At 39.2% G+C, this 23,958-nt stretch overlaps 1 long non-coding RNA gene across 4 annotated transcripts in view; it reads left to right on the top strand.

Annotated features, from left to right (window-relative positions):
- The window catches only part of LOC117820775, a 202,914-nt gene that overhangs the window by 39,573 nt on the left and 139,383 nt on the right, over nucleotides 1–23,958 (top strand). For 3 of the 4 annotated variants that reach the window (XR_004632834.1, XR_004632836.1, XR_004632837.1), the window contains one exon: nucleotides 9,469–9,674. The exons of the other annotated variant lie outside the window; for it this stretch is intronic. This is a non-coding gene — a long non-coding RNA (uncharacterized LOC117820775). Of the gene's footprint in view, nucleotides 1–9,468; nucleotides 9,675–23,958 lie in introns of those variants that run through there. 4 annotated transcript variants of the gene reach the window in all.

The raw sequence follows: 23,958 nt of genomic DNA, 5'->3' as shown, positions 1-23,958 counted from the left end.
ATACGGCAACATGACTTCTTCCAGCATTCTGATGTACTCACACTGATCCATGATCCCTGGTGTGCGATAAATAGGACCAACACCATAGTACGAGAAACATCCCCATATCATGATGCTTGCACCACCATGCTTCACCGTCTTCACTGTGTACTGTGGCTTGAATTCAGTGTTTGCAGGACGTCTGACAAACTGTGTGTGGCCCTTAGACCCAAAAAGAACAATCTTACTCTCATCAGTCCACAAAATATTACGCCATTTCTTTTTAGGCCAGTCAATGTGTTCTTTGGCAAATTGTAACCGCTTCAGCACGTCTTTTTTTTAACAATGGGACTTTGGGGGGGCTTATTGCTGGTAGCTTGGCTTCACATAGACGTTGTCTGATTGTTACAGTACTCGCAGGCAACCTTAGATCTTCTTTGATCCTCCTGGAGCTGATCATTGGCTTTGATTTGATTTATTTCTTAATCAAAGAACGCTCTTCTTCTGAACAGTGTCTTGAACGACCCATTTTACTCTGTTTTTCAAGGACAAATGCACAGCCAGCATATGGACGGTCAGTTGCCTTGATGCTTAAATGAGGGCCACCTGTTTAACACCTGCTTTTTCACATTATCAATGACCTCACTTATTGAACTCAGCACTGCTATTTTTTTGAACATGCCCCTTTCAGTTAATGATTCAGTTTCACAGAATCAGCAGCATGCACGCCATGCCTGTTGGGTCTGTTGGTTTTCTATACCTTTACTAAACCTTCTAGAGACTTATTGCAGTGTATAAGTTCAAATTTTAACAAAAACAGTGATTTATCTTGCTAGTGATGAGGGACTGCTATTATTTTGAACACAACTGTATATATATATATATATCTATATACATATTCAGACTTCATTCCATATATTTAGACTTTCATTCTATATATTTAGACTTCCATTCAATATATATTTATTTCCTGAACGGCTTGCCATATATCTATATATTTTATGTTTCTAGGTCTCAGTTTTCTGCCTTTTACATTCTATTTTGTGGTTACTAAATCCCAATCTTAGATACACAGGCCTACTTGCAGTGTGTTCAAACCTGATCATCAAATATTTACTGGGATTGTTCAAAAAACAACATTGGAGCAAAAGAAGTAAATCAACTTGTTTCTTTATTTCTACTGCCTAATTTTTTAATGTAAGTACTGTCTTGTAACCCATTGTGACCTGGGAACCCTGTGGTGTATGGTACTTGAAATATCATAGCTAATATATGAGCATATGTGGGTGGCTGTATGCATTTACCAGCACTTGCTGCTGTGTGCATTAACGCCCTTATATTAAAGCCATTATGAGAAAGAAATTCTCTGCTGCAAGGGACTGGCGCTTACCAGAAACACTTTGCTTTCTCACTAAGACCTGTAGAGCTTTGTGTACTGTCCACAGATTTTTTTAAGCAGTCTGAGTGCTTTGGGCAGAGTGCCTTCTTATCTTGTGTAGTCAGAACCCTGGAATGCCGCTGGATAGCCCTCTTAAGGCTGTGAAATGAGGAAATGGTTCTCTACATTTAAGACAGACTTGTTCTTCATCTGTTTTTGTCTAACATATGAGGCCTTTAACAGGCATTAAGTCTCCAATGTTGGATTCTTTCAATCAGGTGTTGAAGTAAGGAGATATATTTAACTTTCAGCGCTGTAGCTCTCAAGAAGCAGACCTGGTTGCTCCAATGGGGGGCCTTCAATTTGGGAAAGGGTACCAGATGCTGTTGTTTTGTGTTTTTACCCATTCCCCTTAATTGTGTAGACAATGATTTGTCTTCCATTTTCATGTAAATCAATGGATTTATTTTGAAGCTTAAAGCACTGATAAATCGTCATAGAGACCATGATTTTTGTTAAATTAAATTAGTTTAGATGTAAATAAATAACTGGTTTGAAAATAGACTAGGATTGCATGGAAACAGCAAGAATTGGTTGAGTTTGGCATTGCACTGGCCAAGGACAGATTTCCCAGTAGTGTTATTTATATGAACAGTTAAGTGCTGATTTGATATTAATTGGTATATTATTTGTTTAGAAGAGCACTTCAACCCTGCATAGGCCTCTTAACCAGTTATACTCAGATTTTTGTCTCTCCTTTCTTCGCTCACCTCAGACAGATGCTTCTTCTTTTTTTTTATGTCTGGTGCAGATGACTGAGTCGAAGCCTGGGGTTTAACTGGGATTTGTAAAAGAGGAGAGCCTGGGGGCTTGGAGGGCTTAGAGCCTAGAGCTTGGGTTAGACCTTGACTTTCATCATATTCATTGTGTTGATGTTATTTCAGAAAGCTAAAGTTAAAATATAAAAAATGGCGGAAACAACACCACAAAAAAATCATAAATTAAGTTAAATCCTTACATCATGTCTTTTGCAGACTCTTGGCCAAACATTGTAAGGCTTATAGTTTATTTTACCACAGGTCATATGTGAATATAACAGTCAACCAAGTGTGTATATAATGCAGGCCAACAGCTCAAGGTGCTTATACTCTAGCTCAAGGACCTTTATTATGTGGCACTTCTGAGCTATGAAGTACAACTGACTTGTTGCTACAGCCTGAAATGGTTATATTTTTCTCCACTATGCTTCACATATTTTTTTTTTTTTGAAACTTTGGGAGGGTATTATTTGGAACATTGACTATGTTGCAAGTAGGAATGTACATTTTAAGTATTTTCCGTGATTGATCTTTGGAAATATTTATGATCAATTCCCGATTAACCAATAAAAAAAACATTTCATTTTCTTATTTAAAAAATAATGCCAAATACGTTGTTTTTCCCCTTAAGTATGTTTTCCACAGCAACACAATGCATATAATTGACAGTATTGAATATGGGTACATGTTAATGCTGATTATCAAAGATCAGGCTCATAAAAATCTCTGTGGATAGTCTTAAAATGTGAAGGCCCAGACTAATTCAGACTCACCGTGTCCAGTTTTCTGTCTACTTGCTCTTATTGAGAAAAATAATCAGAATCAGAATCAGCATTATTGGCCAGGTATGTTTGAACACACAAGGAATTTGACTTTGGAAAACTGTGCTCTCTATGTACAAGGCATAAGAATAAGACATACAAATAAGCATATGTCCGTGGTCATCTGTCAGCCGGGAGCAAAACTGGTTTATAATCAGTCCAGCGGCAGAAAAGCCCAGATGGCTCTATTCCCACCAGTCTGTTGGCTTTGTATCCAAAGGTGTGGAAATGTCCTGTTTAAAGTTATCGACCTTCGTGTCCGCACGTGGAGACCTGGAGCACAGCCGCAGCCGCCAGGTGAGTGTCTCCGCTGTGTGCAACACCTTTAATAAGCTGATTCACAAAGAAACATGCTTTAAACCTAAAACACCTGCCTGATAAACGAATGCAATATGGGACCACATGTTGTTTGTTACACGTGACCGAAAATTGAAAACAAAAATGTGCGTTTTGAGTAATTTCTTAACGTTTACATCCGTAGTTGCAAGACAGTTTGGGCTTGTTAAGGCACAGATATTTAATGCCAATCCAATCCATCCATATGACCAACAAAAGGAAACAAGCCCATCATGACAAATACAAATACAAATCATTTTCATATTAATGTCTATCACCCTTGCGATCAAGTCTGTCTGACCATGAATTTGCATACAACGCACAGACCAGAAATGCTGCTGTTTGCAATGTCCAATGAAAATAATCACCCCATGAGTGATATATTTTATATTTTAAACACAGCTGGATGTTTTTTTCTCTATTTAAAAGCACTACTTAAATTCATGCGCATTTATGTTTATGCTAGCTTGCACCATTGCTGGTTCAAAATGTGAGGATGTCAGCTGTAGCATTTTCACAATGCTGTCACTGAGCACTTAAGATGGATAATGGTTTTCTGTCACATCTTTGCTGGGCACAAACACACTGGAACCCTGGAAGGGCCATTGACGTTAACAAAACAGAACTGCCAAAGTTAAAAAAAAGCCATTATGGTTGTATTAGAGCCAAAGTTGTGTTCAGTGATCTTTTGTCTGGAAGTTTCTCGCAACCCCTAATTTTTTAATTAGATTGTTTATGTACAACACTAGAAACCCCACACCAGAATTAAGGCCATTTGTTTCCTTATTTTTCACCTGGATAGGCCTTTCAAGTACGGCTAACATAGTTTAATTGCATTGTGTAGATACACTCAAATTTATAGGATAAGTGTACAAATTGATCGGAATGAATCGGATGTAAAACCTGATTAAGTTGCATGATTATCTTAAATCAAGTTCACATTTAAGGAGATCTAGCTCAAGCATGTTAAAGTTAAGTGTCTGAATGATTGGTTTTTAGGGTTGCTGTAAGGCCGAGTTCCCATCAGGGCTAAACAGCCAGATACACCAGTGTCTGACACCCAAAGGGGTGCCAAAGAGCCTTGGACATATGGGTTAACTTTTTTTTGGTAGTGGTCAAATTGCAGACTTCTTTGATAAATGAAACATGAAAGCCTTACAGCATTTGAGGGGGCCTGAGGTTGTTCATTCTTTTTAAGTTACTTTGACAGCCTGTCTCTATTAAAGACCCAATGCTAAATCTTCTTTTAATACCTTTTAATATTTTAGTATGTCGACTTTATGTAAACACATTTCTATTGAGTTAATTTCTCACAAACTGGCATTCAGAAAAATAGGTGCTCAATGTACTTTGGGCGTGTGTGAGTAGTGCACAAGCAGGGTGGCTCATAAGATGCCCATTGCTCATTTCTGCCCTGGAGTGCTGTGGCGTGCTCTGGTGGGTTAATCCAGCCCCTGGAGGCTGTAGCTCACTCTGCAGAGCAGGTAGACCATTAATTGGAGTGTTTTATTCTCTGCTTTGTAGTGACCTTGAGCAACACAGAGCACAAGATTGCTCCTAAAAGTGAGTGTGGGTGGCTTTGATCTGCCCAATGAAAGCAGAGCAGTGTTAGATAAACACAGAAGTTTGTCATTGAGACTATTAGATAGATCAACTGAAAGAAAAAAAACATAATGCCATATGTCTACTAACTTCTTGATGCTGGTCATATGACAATGATAATTGGACCTGACTTCCTGTGGATCTTGAAGTGACCTCAATGGAAAACAAAAGCATCTTAAATCACATAACATACGCAAACACACTTCTACCTTATTAACTGTGGAACAGCAAGTATGGCAAAATAAGAGTTTGATGAAAACTTGAGGAAAAATAAGCATAAAACAAAACAAAAAAAAATCCAAGAGGGAAAAGGACAAAACTAATAATATAAAAGTAATAATTAGGTCATTGCTGTGACCCCAAATGGAACAAGTTTAGCTTCTAAAATTAGGCTGTCATGATTACAGCGCAAAGACAGCACACACGTTTGTTCTATTAAGTTTGTGGATCAGCAGGAGACCAAACATTTGACCCAAAGATCAAGCTGTCATTGTTCTTCTCTCTCAGTCTTTATGTGCGCTACACACAGAATCTTTATTTAGTTGTTTGATAAATAGTTCTCCAAAGTCGCCCAAAACAGCCAAGAGCAACATTTATACTTCCTCTCTCTCCCTCTTTCTTTCTGTTCAGGCCATGGCTCTAACTTTTCACATTTCAACGTTGTGAATTATTGATATTTCCTCTCCAGCTATTCCATCACTTTCCTTTCTGGTCGCAACAGATTTAATCTACCTTTCAGCCAACTTTAAAAATGTGGAAAGGTCTTACTGTTGAGTCTCTGGAACTAAGTTAAAAAATATCTTCATAAATTCTCTTGCAGTTACATTGACTTATGTAAGCCTTTAAAATTGATCAATTCGTTCCTTAGGTATGACTGTAAGGAAGGGAACTAATGGAGCTTTTACACCTGGATCATTTGGAAGAGTTGCTCCAGAAAAGTTGATTTATACGTGCAGTTATACAGTTACTGAGCAGTTTTGATTACAACTGATGTTAGTTTTTGGTGTGACGCATTCACACCGGTTGAGCGAAGTCTGACATTTACTTGGCTAAATGAAAATGCTGCACAATATCCACCATGTCTCTGGGGCCAGCATCACACTCTTCAGTGTACAGCCTGCCGGACATTCCTAAAAAGAAGGCTTCCACGTCTAGTTAACGTCCACAAAATAATGTGCATTAAAAACTTAAGGACGTGGTACAAATATTAAACTTCATACTATATAAAATGAACAAGATACTACACAATAAAGCAGCTTGTATTAAGTCCAACCCCTAGCTTTTCCCTCTTTATTTTCTCCGGTCAGAGATATTGATTTGAAAGTGTCTGCACGGGTGATTTAGTGGTTTCCAAGCAACACTAAATGAAGCGCTACACTCTTTTTTTTATAATTCTTTACAAAAAGGCAAAAGTGCACTTTGTGTTTTACAGGTGACATTGCCTCTATGTACACACAGTGTTAGCACTACAAGGTAATGAACAAATTTAAAAGATAAAAATAAACCTTACTGCATGCGGCACAGCTTATCATCCATATATTCACATTTATAGTTTACTCCCTCTGTGAATGCTGTGATTATTATAAATTATAGGCGTTTTCGACCGGAGGAACTTTACCCCGGAACTAGGGACTTTACCCCTGAATTTCGACCGGTGGAACTAGGGTCTAAATTTAGTTCAGGGGTAGATAATCTTCCCATTAAAAAGCCCCTGCTAGGGGGGTGGTACTTTTCAAAAAGCCCCAGGGCTTTTGGGAGGCAGGGCCTGCAATGCTGAACGTGTCTGATTGGTAGATTAACTGCAGTGTGTTTATTCCGCCCGTCGTCCACAATAACATCACACACATCTGTGATTCACTTGATTTCTCTTTCTTTCATTTGTTCTATCTTTTTTGTATGTGTGTGTACTTTTCAAAAGAAGAAGCTGTGATTCACTTGATTTAGCAGCTTGTAAGAGTAGTATTCTCTAAACCTACCAAGAATGCATCTCTCCCCGTGTTACGGTTTTAAAAGTGTCCCTGTAAACTGGAGACTTTCAACTGAATGTAAGTGTTTGTAGAGTTTACACAGCTGTTGAAACACAGAGGGAGTTTTAAGATTCAATATCCTCATCAGATAAGTATTTAGTGATCGTCTAAAGACGTTTATGAGGGATGCATCCGTGTGAAAGTCAGCAGTTAACAGGGTCACGGTTTAAACCAAAACACCGGCGATCTCTGCCACGGCTTTTGGCGTTAAAAAGGATTTTAAAGCCGTGTTGAAACGTCTTTGCTACTCGTGCTTATCTCCTCTCACGTGTTGATTCAGGGAATCCATCTGTGATGAAATGAAGCACCATCTAAAACAGCGAAAGGATAGTCTCTTCCATGCTAACAGGCTAACTGTTGTGATACTACTAATACCGTGTGGAAATAGCCTAATTCTTATTGCAATGAGCTGTTTTTTTGCTGTGGTATCCAAAAAGGCATTGTTCTTGTTGATGTGTATCGGTATTAGTAATCATAAAAATGGTCTTGCTTGTCTTTGTTAACAAATTTGTTGTTGATATTCTTCTTTTCTTCTCATATTGTTATCTTCAGTTTGAGGTGTAAGTTCTAAAACCCAGAACAGGGCATAGTCAACAGTAGTCAGCCTACAGAGTTTTGAGTTGAGCACAACATAGCCACAGTCTTTACCCAATTTTTGTTTCAAGCAGAGAAACAGATATTTAAAAAGAGCACAAATTGGGAGCAGAACTCTAACAGCTAATGGAGGGGAAACTTGGGGTGTCTGTGCCTTTTTGTAATTAAGATAACATGTTGTAATATTGGGATTATGCAGAATCTTAACATCTAATAATGAGTTTGAAACCAACTGAGGTATTACCAGTGATTACCGGTTGTCCCATCAGAGAAGAGGTCTGTACCAGTGTAGTCAGGCACAGATGATGAATAATTTTACACCATAGCTTGGGAGACACAAAAGTTGGTGTAGTAATTATACATGAAGATTGTCAATAGAAGCTGATTAATCGAGATGTTCCAATGCTGTACGACTGTGCGAGCTTGTCTGATGTCTGCTGTCGTCTTCGCTCTGAATCCAAATGAAAGACAAATCAATACCAGAATTGGAGTCAGGGAAAAGATTGTGCGGAAAAGGCCAACTATAGACTCGCATCACCCAGAGAGGATTGCAAAATCCAATTACTTTGGTTAACAAGCTGACCTTCGCACATATAATGCCACTGTGTCCCCTGGCTTATTTTCTTGGCAGAGCATAAGCACTCAAGGGCCTCAACAAAACTCTAAATATTGCAGTGATTGCACTCAAAAGTAATGTCCATTGAGTAGCTTTGAGCAAGAATAGAGCAAGTGGCTGATAAAACAGGCTAGTGAAGAGTGGCGGAGTCTAAAAACATGAAAAAGTACTGAAACTGTTGGGTGCTTTTCTCCTTCTTTATGTGTATTGGTTTTTCTACAAGAGCCCTCTCTCTCTGACTTGAATATTCATAAATGAATGTCATTACTGGGCTTTTCTTCATCCTTCAAGAAAGCAAACATGGAGCCAAAAAAAGGAAATGTGCTGTATTAGAAAATATTTAAAGCATCCTGAGGTGCATATGCGTGGGAAGGTCTCCCAGCATGCACTGGGGCACATTACTCATCATCATAAAGCTGATTTTGTTTTCCCTGACAAGGTTACTACAACAGTTTGTTTACACTCCATACTGCCAGATCTAAATGTGTAACAATCTTTATTTTGAACATTTCCTCGCACTGCTCCACTTTCCCAAAGTTGTATAGTTGTACATTGTGCAGTATGTTCACAGAAGAAGTATGAGAGTATTTCCAGAAGACGCCATTAGAACAAGAAAGCAGTAAGAATGTATGTGAAATTGTGTATCACAGGAATTTTTTTTCCCCAGCACTCATGAACAGAGGTCTTTAATTGAACATTTAAATGGAATAGAAGTCAATATATAATTCATTTAAATCTTTTTACTGAGAAAGCTGTAATAAAATATTTAATACGACAGACTAATCCTTCTTAAGATTAAGAGAACAACAAGCAAACAAGCAGTAAAAATAGAAAAATGGAAAAGAAAAAAAAATAGATGAGGAAAAGGAAAAGATTAAAAAAGGTAGAGTGAAACAGCTATTCCCTTGTGCCCCCTCCCTCCCCAGACTTTACCTAATTTTACTCAAAAGGAGGTTTGAAATGCTGTTCAGTTATCTGGTATGAGGTTACCAACTACCATGGATTGAGGAAGGGGACTCCAAACCTTTTCAAGGTTTGATGAGAGTTTTGCTATTTCTTCAAGACACACTTTAATAGGTGTGGCTTTTACTTTTTTCCCAAAACATCAAGATCAGTTTATTTGCAGCGGGATAACTGTTGGTGTTGTCATGTATTAAGGCTGGGAAAACTAGTGCCGCCAGTTTGGCATGATGGTTGAATTGTGTGCCCCATGCAAGGAGGCTTTAGTCCCCAAATGGGCGCCTTGGGTGTGATTCCAACTAGCATCTCCTTTCATGCATAGCTCTCTTCCTCCTAGTTGCCTGCTCCAATCACCATCCTGTCCAGAAACCAGAACAACACCGAAAAGAGGGCAACTTGGGTTAACATCAGACAGTCAACATATTTGTGAAGAAAATTGGCCTCTTCAACTAACTCGTCATTTGTCACACATTGGAGATACATCTATCTTGTGTCGCTTTGTTTTGGTGCAATGATGTCTCTGATTAAAATCAGTGAACTGTTGTAATAGAACATTCTTACTCCTGGTGGATGGATGAATGCAGTTTCTTTTAACTCAAATACCCACCAAGATATCACAGTTAAAAAAAAACTAATTGAGTAGGTATAGGGAGAGTAAAGGCTTTTTATTAAACTGAACAAAGTTTCTCCTTTGTTTGAGTTCCTGGTTCAAAGTATTTCACATATTCAACCCACACATTGATTCACACTTATTCTGCATTGGTGTGAAATAACATAGATAATGTATTTGTTTGTTTGTATTTGTATTTGTTTGTTCGTACATTGCTGTAGAAGCTTATCAGTTTTCTTATCAGAGTTGTTATGGTATTGGAATTTAAAATCTCTATAAGATACTACAGCAATGTAGTAGTGAAATTCATATATCAATATTAGTTCAGAACCATGAAGTGGTGACGCCAGGGGGGTTTTGGCTAACCTACAGCGGGGCTAATCCATACAGAGGTAGGGCTCAAATAATCGCCAGAATTACAATATATAATTTAAATACATACACCCGTCCGCAACAACCCCACGCATTGTACATCACGTGTCACACAAACGGAACTAGAGCATGAAGCTTTGTCATTCACTTCAGATGCCAATGAAAAGTTGCTAGTTCCTATCAGTATGGCACACTCTTCTGTCTGAGGGTGTTTAAAAATAAATAGATCAATAAAACATTACAATATCCTGAGCTACAACTCGCTACTATGTTGGCCTGATACAGTAAGAGCTAGCTGTTAGCAAACTGACAGGGCATGCTCACATGAGTGACATGCACCACAGTGATGCTTGACAACCACTGATCTCTGGAAGGTGACAGGCGTTGAATATCAATGTTGATGTTGAATGACAGATTTCAGATCAGCCTACACTGCAGTACACATGTGGAGGCGCTGTTGGCCCAGGTCAGCTGTAGCTCCCATATTAAATGAAAACGGAATGGTTGGCTCATTTTGTTCATTCGTTTACTTGATTGTTCCATTTTGGGGCTAAGATTGAGCTATCAAAATGTTTGATAGTGCTGGAGCCAAACCAAGCCCCACCCTGGTGCCACCAATGGTACCATGGGAACAAAAAAAAAGAACTCTGGGAGGTCCAAAATGTCTTTGTTTTTGTCATAAAAGGCAAAGCAAATAAGATAATGTTTATTCTGGATGTGTGTGGTTGTGTGTGTGCGTTGGCAGAGGGTGGGCTCTGCCGAGCAGAAAAGGATTACACACACAATGTGTTAATCTTTTCAAATCAAAGGCATTAATACAGATTTAAATCAGTATTCAAGTCTCTATTCAACGTGTGAATGCTTAAATGAATTGTTACGGATATGGTGCCCACTTACTAGTTTGGCATGTGCATCTACGCAGAGTAGAGTACACAGAAGTGGGCTTTTATTTTTGAGCGATAAGTGTATGTGACAGCCTTAGAAACAGTCTCATTCCCTCTCATGTGGAGCCAACACTGTGTGCTTCCAAAGGTACACACATTAGCATAACTGGGTAATTTACACCACCAAAAGGAAAAAAATAAAAGGGCAAAACATATCAGCTGAGAGAATAATGCTGCAGCTCCAGTAATACATTTTCAACCCAGTGGGAGGTTGTGCCAAAAGTACTCTTTGGATAAACAACATGGATTATTGGGCATCTTAGGGTGATGAGTTGCTGAAAGCGCCACAAATCCCCCACCCCCCTCTCTCTGTAAAACACTGCCCAAGTTTCCCATCCCTAATAGAAATAAGATGTATATTAGCTGAGCCAGTCTGGGAAAGGTTAGCTCTCTGAATGGCCTTGTAATTGCTGATCAGCAGTTTAATTTATTTAAGTGAAGTAACAGGGAAATGAAGGTACTTGTTTCCATGGGGAGCTAAATTTGGTTTACAGCAGTCTGTTCAGAAAGCATTTAGTCGTCACTCTGCGAGCCGAGGAAAAACTGTTGGGTAAACAAACACAGATCTTAGCGTGTCCTTTAATTAGTGCAACTTATTTGTTTATACAGTTATAGTGTGAAATAAGTCCATATTAATTTCACTTTGTTAGAATTTATACATTAATTGGAGACATTTAGACTATAAGGTGCTATCAACGGGGTACACGTGTTTAGGAAACCTCGGAATGCTGGGCAGATACAGAGATGGGCCATAAGTCCCTATAAGAAGCTGTGTGACAAGGTTATAAAATAGGACTTCCTCAAATTTGATTTCTTCTTTTTTTTTTCATTATTTTTTTTATTATTTTCATTTTTTTGAGAGTGCAGAACACTCACACCAAACTTTTAACTTCCCTTTAACCCCCCAACCCCTACATATCTTCACTCAAGACAGAGTATACATAAATAAAGTAAGAAAAACAAACAAAAGAAGAGAAAAAAACAACAACCATAAGCCAAAGAGCGATAATGAATTCATAACACTACAAATTCCATATGTGTATCTTTTAGAAAGAAAGCATTATATTATATAGAGGGATAAGCAGCCGGTTTACTTCATGAGATAATTGAAAAGAAGGCAAGATAGATAAAAAATGGTAATAGTAGAGTAAGAAAAATGTATATATGTACACACATATACACATATACACATACATACATACATACATGCATACATACATACATACATACATACATACATACATACATACATACATACATACATACATACATACATACATGCATACATACACACATATATATACACACATATATACATACATACATACATACATACATACATACATACATACATACATACATACACACACACATATACATACATACATACATACATACATACATGCATATACACATACGTACATACATACATACACACACATACACACATACATTCATACACACATACATACATATACACATATACACATACATACATACATACATACATACATACATACATACATACATACATACATACATACATACATACACATATACATACACATGCCTGCATACATACATACATACATACATACATACATTTACAAATTTGATTTATTCAATCATTAATCAGAAATGAGGGACGACATCCACTGTCCTGCAGAAAACCATAAAATCTTAAATGCAGCCAGAGTTTTTGAGTGTGTCTTATGTCACAGACCAGTGGAGACACAAATATGCAGCAAGCGATGCAAATGGTTTCCAACAAGAAATGTGTTATTGAAACATGTCAGCTTAGTAAAAGGAGAAAAGAGGGTTTAGTCAACTTAACTACTTGGATAATATTAGGTATTATCATAGCTGGTTGTTGAAGGTCTAGGGAGGGACTTCCATTTGTGTCTCTTTTGGCGACCCCTGTGACCAAAAAGGTGCTCCTTGTGTGTTTGCCTAACTTGTGCGGCACATGAATAGGTAGTGTTTTCTTGCAAAAATATCATCCTCCTTTCATTTAGAAGTCACATGTATTATTCAATGTGGAAAAACAAACAAACTATAAATGGCCACATAACACTGACACAGTGGCTGCTTCTCCAGAGCAAGAGTTTCCGTATGAAGGGGTAGGGAACACAGCAATAAGTATTTAGGAAAATCCACAATGATTGTATGGGGGTTGATGATGTTTGTTTTATAATGCGACCGGTGCAAACTCAGAAGAGGGACATGTAATAGGATACATAAAAACATACAAGCTGGAAGAAGGTGAATCATTTTCAAACAGCACATCCAAAGGTAACCTACCATAGCGGTCTTAGAGGATTGGTGGGCCTAGCTGATCTCAGACTTGGTGTTGTTACAGGGCTGTACAGTAAAGCCATGAGATGTCCGACCATCTGTCTGTTGGCACATAGCATTGAGATAAATGAACATTGTCAGTATAATGTAGGTCTCTGTTGCGTCATCTGCTTTTATATGATGAAGTTTACTTCTGATGCCATGTCTTGCCTTCCATCTCCCCCATCTACCCACCACTCCTCTAGTCCTACAGGGAAGACTTCCCCCTGAGTGGTACATGTAAGAACAAGCAACTCTGGGACATGTCGGGGGCAGAGCTTCTGAAAATATCTGATTCATCTGTTTTTGTTGTCATCAGCAAAATACTGTTGGCTGCATATTCCCAAGAACTTGAGATTTTACTTATGGTCTTATATAAGCTGTCTTTTCCAACAAGCATCAACAAGAAATCTCCTGATGGCTTTCTGACTGTTATTTCATTGACATTACTTATGGTAATTTTGATCAATACAGTAGACATAACAAAGTTCAGTTGTAGACTTATGGCAATATGGAGCTCGATATCAAATCCAATTTAGTAGCTGAGCATGAGAACCTTTTAATATCCAGACGGTAAATAAATGAAGCATTTTTTTTCATCCATTGCTAAATGAATTAAAAGGCTCTGCTCAGATATATACACATAAAGTCTGGTCCTAATGGCCTCACCTAATAAATTACACTTGTATTCACATATATCACAGAGGAGTTTGACTTCTATATCAATATTGTGTGGAAGTGCATGAATAAAACCCAGGGATTCATTGGACACAGTGTTTTACACAGCTTTATTTGAATCCTTGTTCTTAATCCAGCATCACTGGCATCCCTCAGGACCACTTACTCCCATTATTCCAAAAGCTTGGTTTCATCACTCGCACAAATCGGGTTCACTTCACATACAAGGAATTATTTCAAAAGGATTCTAAGAGTCTATTATATCAAACCCAAATAAATATTGGTGAGTGCACCCTTTAAAATATATGAAAAGCCCCCCCAATCGGAGCTGAAAAGTTGTTACATAAAAAAAGAAGAACCGAGGCCTCAGACATCCCCACTGTCAAACACCTGTATGCATGTCTATCACTACAACTCCCAGGCGAGCTGCTCACATGGTGCGTGTTCCATCTGCCAATGAACACATCTATTTTCCCAGAAAGACAGATGTGTAGAGCAAAGCCTCTGCACCTCTGGGTACCTTTGGGAGAGCAGCATGGTGGAAGGTGCCGGGGAGCAGACAGCTGTCAGACTCCAGCAATGCATCCAAAGTAACCTCCCTGTCAATGGGGAGGGCAATGAGGGGGGCTGGTTTGAACCAGCAAATACAATTTGACCTACCTACCTTGTATTTTGCAGACCTCACTGCACAAATAATGGAAGTAGGCGTTGGGACATAACCCATGCGTCTGTTTATATAAAAGGCTGTTGAACAATTGGCTTCCCCCGTGTCAGTTGTCTGCAGCCAGGAGTTACCATATTTGGAGGAGATGATGAAGCTTGAGAGGAGTAAAGGGATGACAATCGCCAAGTCATCAAAGCTTAACAATCAACACTTGTGGCTAATTAATCAGCTGCTGAATGAGCTGGTGCACTCTTGTATTTCCCATAGACTGAGATTCTGCCTGTGGTGTTGGCTGAACACAGAAGAGTTTGTGGAGCGTTCTAGGCTTGCTGCTCCACATACCAATCAATAGCCCTTTTCATAATGCAAGGTTGCAACAGTGTTATAACACAGCTTGGCCATCATCACTGAAAATCATAAGGGCAGTGAAGCCAATAGTTCAAACCATAGACTGCATAAAACATTTAACACAACGGCATATGTCATGAGGTATTTAATGACCTCACACACCAGAGCCATGTTGTCATAAACTTTTTGACTCCTCTTCTTTTTTCGGGGTAACTTTTGACTCTGAGTAGCACCCTCTGGTGGATGTATTGCCCCAAATCAACTCAAAATGCAAATGACGCATGGAAGTATAAGAGCTGTGACAATTATACCATTTAAAATGTACGGATCTATTCTCATTCTTAAGGGGTATAAATGAGCCCCAACACCAAACAACCACACCTCATAACTTTGAGGCTTGTACTCATAAAATTTAAGCACACTGAGATTTTCATAAACAGGGAAATGAATTATACAGAGCAAAACATTTCTTTTAGTACCAGGTCATAAACATTTCTGCTGTACAGCCTTTTTAAAGGAGAGCTGGATGGGTTTATTTTGGCTCATGGAGTCAGTTGGACACTTGAGGATTTGCGGTTTTTGCACTTAAGCATCAGCCTCATTTGCCGTCTGGTCGTTTAGCCTTGGTGTGTGAATATTTTAATAACAAGATTATTGTAGTTCTTTTCACAATTTGGCCTCTTATTACACTGTTTTTGGTCATAGAGTGACACATTTTGATATTTTATGGTATTATTTAGTGTGTTAGTAAATATTGGCCTGTATGTGCAAATGTTCCCTTATTTATAGACATGCTTGCACATCCAATTCTAAAATGTCTATAGGTTGCAGAATTGGAAAATTGAATAAAAGTGTTAAGTAACTTCCTGCTCTTGAGGAGTGCAGATGCTTTTTTTGCTTGCTCTTGCTTATGCTTGCATTCTTTTCCTTTTAACTCTTTTTTCTTCACTGAGAGACTACAAGCAGTCACTCCAGGATACTTAGAAACCACTGGGACTATAATTTATTGTCGACAAAGTAAACTACTGCCTTATCTCGACATTTTATCGAAACTGCAAACGTGGCCTACTGATCGGCAAAAGCCTGTTAGCAGCTAAGCTAACTGGAACCAAAATGCCTCCTTTCACTGTGGACGATTTTCAGAAGATCCTTCAGAAAATTGCTGTGCTGGAAACAAAGATGCATCGGATAGAAGTGAATGTGGAAGTGAATGGACTATGCGGGAATGACACCACTCTTCCATAGGGTCAGAGCAGCAGACATGTACCTGCTAACACACGGCTAGTTAGCCCAAACAATGACACTCCAAAACAGGAGGACTGTGCAGTTGGGACCAGCTGGAACACTCTTGGGGCTAGGCCTAAAGATAAAACGTTTCCCACGTCCCCCAACAGGGTGAGACAAGACCGCGACGTGAAGCTCATTACCCGGCTACTACCTTAAAATACAAACACGCTGTCAAAAAACATTGATTAAAAGATTATTTTATTGATTTAAAGTGACTTATGTACACAGTTTTTTTTTAAATAGTCCCAGTGATCCAACTGCAGTTAGCATTCCATGGGGATGGATTTTTATAATAATAATGATAATAATAATACATTTTATTTATATAGCGCTTTTCAAAAACTCAGACACTGTACAATTGTTAAAATCAATACAAGCAAAAAAAAAAACAAATAACAAATAACACAGATCAAACAAAACAACACAACAGTACAATCACAAATGAAAAGCTAACTTAAAAAGGTGAGTTTTTAAAAGAGATTTGAAAGCTGAAGGGTCAGAGCAGTTTTGGATATGGGAGGGGAGTGAGTTCCAGAGGGTGGGGGCGGCTACTGAGAAGGCTCTGTCCCCCCAGGAAATATCTGCCTGTTGCGGTTGATTCAACATGAAACTGTCCTCATTCAGATCTCCTTCTTCTCTGAGCTCTGCAGTACACACACCTTTAAAAATGTCACAACTTTGAACCCTGCTGCTATCATCACTACCGCTCATGTTCAAGTTTCTTTGTAGAGACCGGTAACGTAAAGTGGCTCTCACCTGCTCCGCTGCCATTGCTAATATTGCTGGACAGGATCCAATATGTAAACGTCCGTAGCCTGCCGATTAAGCATGCTAACCGAAGCTAACATTTTAGCCACAGTGCTTACCAGTATGAAGCTAACGTTAGCTAACGGTTTCCCCTCACCTTATGGTCTCTGGTGTCAACAAGCAGAAGCTAAATGTGCCGGAACTCGTTTCCGCAGATTAATTTGACATGACGTGTGATCAGTTAGCCTCTGGCGTTGCTCATGTTAGTGAATCTTAATAACCGCTGTCGAAGGGTTGTCAAGGGGTTTTGACCAATCAGAATCAAGCTTCTTATACAGCTGGAAGATCAGTAAGAAAGCCGGGTAATAATATCTCTTTAATTTACTCTTGATAATAGGCATATTTAGATGCCTATAGTTAGATGAATATGCATGTCAGAGCAGTATGAGAAGACGATGAAGAATTTTATTTAATCAGGAGTATTCAACCTGACACTTTCATTTACTTACCTATGTTTTACTTCAAACATTTTCATTGAAGTTGATTGGTTACGTATTTTGGAGTAATGAAAAAACTGCCAGGTCATAGAATGCATACTTAATGTATGGCTGCTCTGCTTTTCCAATAAATGCCATATCACCATGCTGTAATATACTAGAAGTCAATACAATTCAATGGTGCAACATCTTAGGTTGTGAATAAATCAGTAGTCAGCAGTCAACCCCAGCCAAGGATCGCAGAGACTGGCTTTATGGCAGCTGAAAAAGCTCGAGGCAACACTCTGCTGATGGGAGGGAGATGAAAAAGAGGCTTCCTCTCATCATGCCTTCATCACCGCGGCACCAGAGGATGCAGAGAGAGGCGAAGAATTATGGCAGTGAGAGGGAGAGTAAATCTTCAAGGCCTGTCCTCGCTCATGCTCCCAGGCTTGACCATTAATTTCTATCACCCCAGGAGAGGGCTTGTGCACATCTGTGTGCATGTTGGTGGGAGCAGAATCAGTGTGGCCGTACAGAGTGTGTAAGCCGAGAGAGGTAGTGAATGAGTAATGAGATGCTTTTCTGGGATGAAAAGGATAAAACAGCTTTTTTATCCAGCTGATATAGACACAAGCCAAATTTTGATATCAATGGAAGCTTGCAGTTTTTACTATTCATTGGACTGATATGTGGTCGGAGCTGTTTTGCATTTTTGCAGGTCGTCACCATGTACAGATTCATCAAAGTGATTGTTTTTCCTGCAATTTTTTCAAAGTCTTAGAGAATATGCAAGATACTGTATGTTAGAGGTCCTAGCATGATTTAGTTCATTGCAGTGTTTGAACATTACCAAAAGTGACAAGAAATCTTCTTTGGAAGAGTGCGTTAGTCATAGAAAGGAAGATGATGAATGGTTCGGCCTCATTTTTGTCATGTACCACCAATGAAAACCTGCATAGTGGAACTAGAGCTGTTTATTATAGATACCTGACAAATCAGTTCATGGCCTTAAAAAGATGAGTAACAGTAATAGTGTAATGTTTCCTTTACAGCAGCTGTACTTGAATTTAGTTAACTAACTTGTAGACAATTATATATTCATCAAAATAGAAAGGAGAAAACACACCATATTTCACATTATTCCTTCGTTTTATGGTATTCTAAAGCACATAAGGCTTCCACTAACTTAGTATTCACAAAACTCATCAACATACTCCTTAGTGTTTTAATCACATTCTCTACAAAGTACGGCAAAACTTATAATAACATGGTTAAATGAGAATTTACAGGTGGTACAAAAAATAGCTGGAATCATCACAGCTACAGGTTTTCCTGGGCAACTTGTCTCAGAGAGATACCCCAGGTATTTTCTTCCTGCAGTGGTCAGACTCTATAATCAACATCAATAACCTCACCAAAACGGACTCCCGTGCAATATCTAGCCCATATATTTATTAATGTGCAAAAATCACTCTTCCGGGCACGGACTTGGCCTACTGGTAAAGTTGTGCGCCCATGTAGCCTGTGGCTCCTTTCCCCACATGTCATTCCCCCACTCTCTTCCAGTTTCCTACACTATCCACTGTCCTCATCAATAAAAGGCGTAAAAAGCCCCAAAAATATAACTTAAAAAAATTATCTTCCCTCTCTTCCTACTTGTGCAATACATTTTTTCTCTTCTCAGTTCTGTTCTGTACATTGTTTTGTACCTATGCTACAAGTCTGCACATTGTTCCCCGGGTCACATGTTTTGTAAATATTTGTAAATTGACTTATTTAGATGTGTATATAAGATATGCTTATTTTTTATTTTTTAATTGCTAATAACTTTTTAATAATTACTATATATGCTATTGTTTACTTTATACTGTTTTGCACTGCCTACTTTGCTGCTGTAACACTTAAATTTCCCCATTGTGGGATGAATAAAGGACTATCTTATCTCTCTTAGTAGGGGCTCCAATTGGAAAGACACACCTGCTTTACTAATCAATACTGAAGTTACATTCTTCTAAATGAAATGTTACCTGAGGTGTTAATTTTGGCAACTTCTGTAAAATACATAATATAAGATGCAGTCTGTTTTTTGGGCTCATTTGGAGGGAGCAGTCATCCTGCGTGACAGTTTCCATTGCGGCCAGCCAAGTCCACAATGTGCAGTTTCTGTGCAGCTGTGTGGCTCTTGCTGGTACCATCTGCTTTCACCATGTGGATTTTGCAATCCTGCTAGCTACTGGCACAATAGTTGAATTCATCCAACTGCAGAGCCACTGCCCGTGATCGATTCCCTTACAGTGGCACTGAACCAAGTAAGTCTTTTTGATCAAAACAACACATACTAACATTTTAGATGATGAAAAGCGTATCTCATACTCATGTTTTTGTTTTTATGGATGTATAACCTCATCAACCTTCTAACTAAGAGCATTACCATAGAGCAGGAAGTCACCATGTCTTTTAACATGTCACAGTATATGGCTGTATTTGCTTTATCTTCCACATTTACAGTGTCAGACTGAAGCAAGCAAACATATTCAACAATGTTCAAATGTATGTATAGCACCGACATCAAATTTGGTTTGACAGCCACAGCTGCTACATGCAAATTCCTGTGTAAACATTGATGCCACTTAAATACACATTGCAAATCTGCTTAAATGATTGTTTGTGTTGCTGTTGAACTTGGCCTCCTCTTTCACACTGCCAGCTGTCAAATGCTGGCTGGGAGAGACTGAGTGTGTTTGAATGGATTGTAGAAATGAGCAGATGTATAACTGTTTAGGAGGAGAGCAGATATGGCTCTTTATGTTCCTTTTGTGTTAAAACTCTTTTACTTATTGCATCTTTCAATCTCCATTTGGTTTTGCATGACAATAATTCAAAGCAGCTGAGAGATTAGGAGTACCTTTTTGACAAGTAGCATCCTTGACTTATCAGTTTGACGTCTTTTTCTAAAGATCAAACTCTCAAACCTGATGTTACAACGTGTCTATAATGAAGTCTCATTAACTTACTTACACTTACATTAACATTTACAACTACTTCTTCAAATGACCAGTGTCAGATGTGTCGCTGTATGGCAGAGAGTTTTTAGAGTTTTGGCAGAACTTGATGAAAGGTGGATTGAGAAAGGTTGGTTGAGAAAATTTTAGACTATGCTTGAGTAATGCTTTCTCCTTAACAGCACCAGTCCCTCATTCTTCTCTAGCCTACCAGCTGTTGTAACATCGACCTACTCATGTACTTGGTCATAGAAGACGGGTGGTTTATTCAGATGTCAGAGAAATAAATTACTATACAAAGAAAGCATTATTTCAGGTGAGATGTGTTTTGGAGACAAATATGAATACATGGTATCTGTTGGGCTTTATATTCACTTACACAAAAAAAGAACCCTGTGATACTTAAAATGAGCTCTAAAACTACTCTGGTGGTCTTAATTGTGTATTATTTAAGCAAGTAAAACAGCGTTAACCAACAAATCAATAAGGGAGGGAGATTTTTTAAAGGGATATCGTCTTAAATTGACTTTGTTTTTTCATGTTCTTTGTGTTCGTGGACATGAAGGCTGAAAAAGTGGAAATGAGAGGGACACAGAAGTAAAGAGATGAATAGAGAGAGGGGGAAAAACAGAGCAACAGTAATATCTATGACAGATAATAGACCTATGGTTGCAATGTCAATTAAAACCGCAAGCGGATGTGTGCGGGCCCTCGTACAAGCACCACCTGATATGCGCCAACGCCTGATGTGCAGCAGGTGTTGCTGTGCTGCACTTTATGAGGCCTAGGCTGAAACTGTGAAAGTAAGATGTGACTTCCTGTGGCCAGAGGGGGGCCTAAACATATAGGTTAATATTTGCACATAGAGGCATTCAGGCTGGGGCACTTATCATGCATGAGCGCCCTGGTGCTGATTACACTACATAAGAGTGTTATAAAAGTGGTAGGTTTTTAGCAAAACCTCCAATTGTGAATCTATGCCACACCCACACCAATTGACTTAAGGCTGATTTATACCTCTGCGTCTCCCCTACGCAGCAGGGGCTGACGCGGACATGAGCACCACATACTTGTGCGTCGGTGTGTCCGTGTCGCGCAGCTATTCTCCGCCGAAACGCCTGAGGGCAGTGTGGTCTCTCTGATAGCCGGCCGCCTGCTTCCGGCCCTGCTACGATCTCTGTTTACTTTTCCACAGAGTTTCAGAGCGTGTTATGTTAATCTGCAGCTGATACATGTTGCTGTTTATCATACAGACATGATTACATGAAGAATAGAGAGGAGGAGATGAAAATACACGGCCGATGTGCGGCCGATATCCGGGATCCCGGAAGTGCTGTAAATGCGGGAAAGACAAAGCCGCCGAGCGGACCAATCACAGAGCTTGCGGTCCGCGTCGGCTCTACAGGGAGTTACATTTTGGAGGAGGTGCACGTCAGCTACGTGCGTAGGCCTCGGCGTAGGTACGGGAGCTATGCGGACCCCCGGCGTGGGGTACGCTGTTGATTCAACGCAGAAGTATAAATCAGCCTTTAGGAAGACTCCTTTGACAAATGTTCATCTCCAATGTGATAACATTCTGAGCGAAGCAGGAATTGATTTGATAAAAATTGTAGGACATGTCATTTTCTGCTGCCACTAGGGGGCGCTATATGATATTGGTAAATATTTGCCTATAGAGGCGTTCAGGCTGGGGCACTTATCATGCATGACCAGCCTTGGCCTGATCCATTATTGCATTCTGATATTAATTTATCAGAAAAAAAATTAAAATTAACACTCAGAAACAGCTTTTATTTCTGATATGTTATCCATAGAGAGAACCCACGATCAGTGATCTATTAAAGTGTACATATCTTCTTGATCACCATTGCCCATGCACCTGTCCTGGGGAAGGTCTAAACACATGCTCTACTGAGAAGCATCTGTACGCATAGAGACGTGCTCACCTCCATCATTTACATGCACTGATTGAAGTGCAACCCTTCATGTTTATAATATTCTACTTTGTTGTTGTTATAAAAGCTTTTAAGAATCAGAGATGTCCGTTAGAACCATGTTCTTTTTTGGTCATTTTGGAACCATATGTTACCACACAGCGTACTTGCTGTGAAAATTGATTTGTGAGGGGAAAAACATGCAGCTGATGAAGAGGGATTGAGACAAACAGAAAGAGGGGGTGCCGAGGCAAACAGTGTGCAGAGAGCGGTGTTTGTGTGAGGCAGGCTTAATGGGAAGCCACATGATTAGATTATTCTAGTTTGTGAATCAACAATGCAATGTCTCTCAAATTACTTATATGTGATTAATTTTGATTCATTTTAACTAGTAAAAAGGTGTGTAATAGTAATGACAATACAGAAATACTAAGAGCCAAATTCAACGGATGTATTAATAGCATAAACAATTACAATACTGACAAAGTCGAGAAGTTGATCACATTACTTTTAGCGGTCAGTGTGATGAAGTCCCGACATTAAAGGACATCTAGTGTTTAAAATGAGTACTGCAGTCAAACTTCAAAACATTAGAGAGCGCTTACGTTAATGTTTGTAAATCATGAACCAGCTCCTGTTGAAAAAATAGATCCATGAAACAAAAGACAAGAAAGACAAACTAAGAAAAAAGTACTCAGAAGTACAAAAGTCCAATGAAAAAAAAACAAAGTCCAACTGAGGAAAAACCAGGGGTGCAGCTCGCTCGGCTGGAGGTGAAGCTTCCACAAAAACTGCTCCCCCTAGTGGCTGGCTGCAGTATAGGTCAAAAACGATGTCTCCCCCATTCATTTGAATGGGGCTGCAGTCACACTTTAAAAAATAAATACACGTGGTACAAATATTTCTCACATCCATATGCTGTGGTGATATGTAGTTATTATTTGACTTTTTTGTGTTCAAGGCCTCTTTCTTCTGAAAAGTTTCTTTTTCGTGAGTTATTCAAGTTTAAATAACGGGGTTTTACTACCGGAATCAGTTTGATTGACAGCTGCCATAGAGGGAAACTCCATAGGATCTTGTGATGCTACGCTGTAGGGCGGAGCTCGTTACCGTGGCAACACAGAAATTACTGTGGCAACCACAGAAATTCTCTAAAGCGCAGACTCTGGCTGCACAATGGCTGCGCATTGGAACAGGGTTTTTTGGCTTCAAAACCTTACAACGGGAAAAGGCGGAGCAACGCTGTCCATTTTATATACAGTCTATAGGAAAAACCCAGAAGCCATACATGTAGGTAAAATTGACACGGAAAACACAAAAGAAAACACAGACTAAATAAACACAGGCTGATCAGACACAGGTGGGACACAAGACACAGGTGAAATCAGGGTGGGGCACACAATCACAGAAAAGGGAAACTCAGGAAGT

The sequence above is a fragment of the Notolabrus celidotus genome, chromosome 10 (genome assembly GCF_009762535.1).
Source record: "Notolabrus celidotus isolate fNotCel1 chromosome 10, fNotCel1.pri, whole genome shotgun sequence".
In the NCBI taxonomy this organism is placed as follows: domain Eukaryota; kingdom Metazoa; phylum Chordata; class Actinopteri; order Labriformes; family Labridae; genus Notolabrus; species Notolabrus celidotus.
The sequence above is the reverse complement of the archived record's forward strand: the minus strand, read 5'-3'. Positions and strand labels throughout refer to the sequence as shown.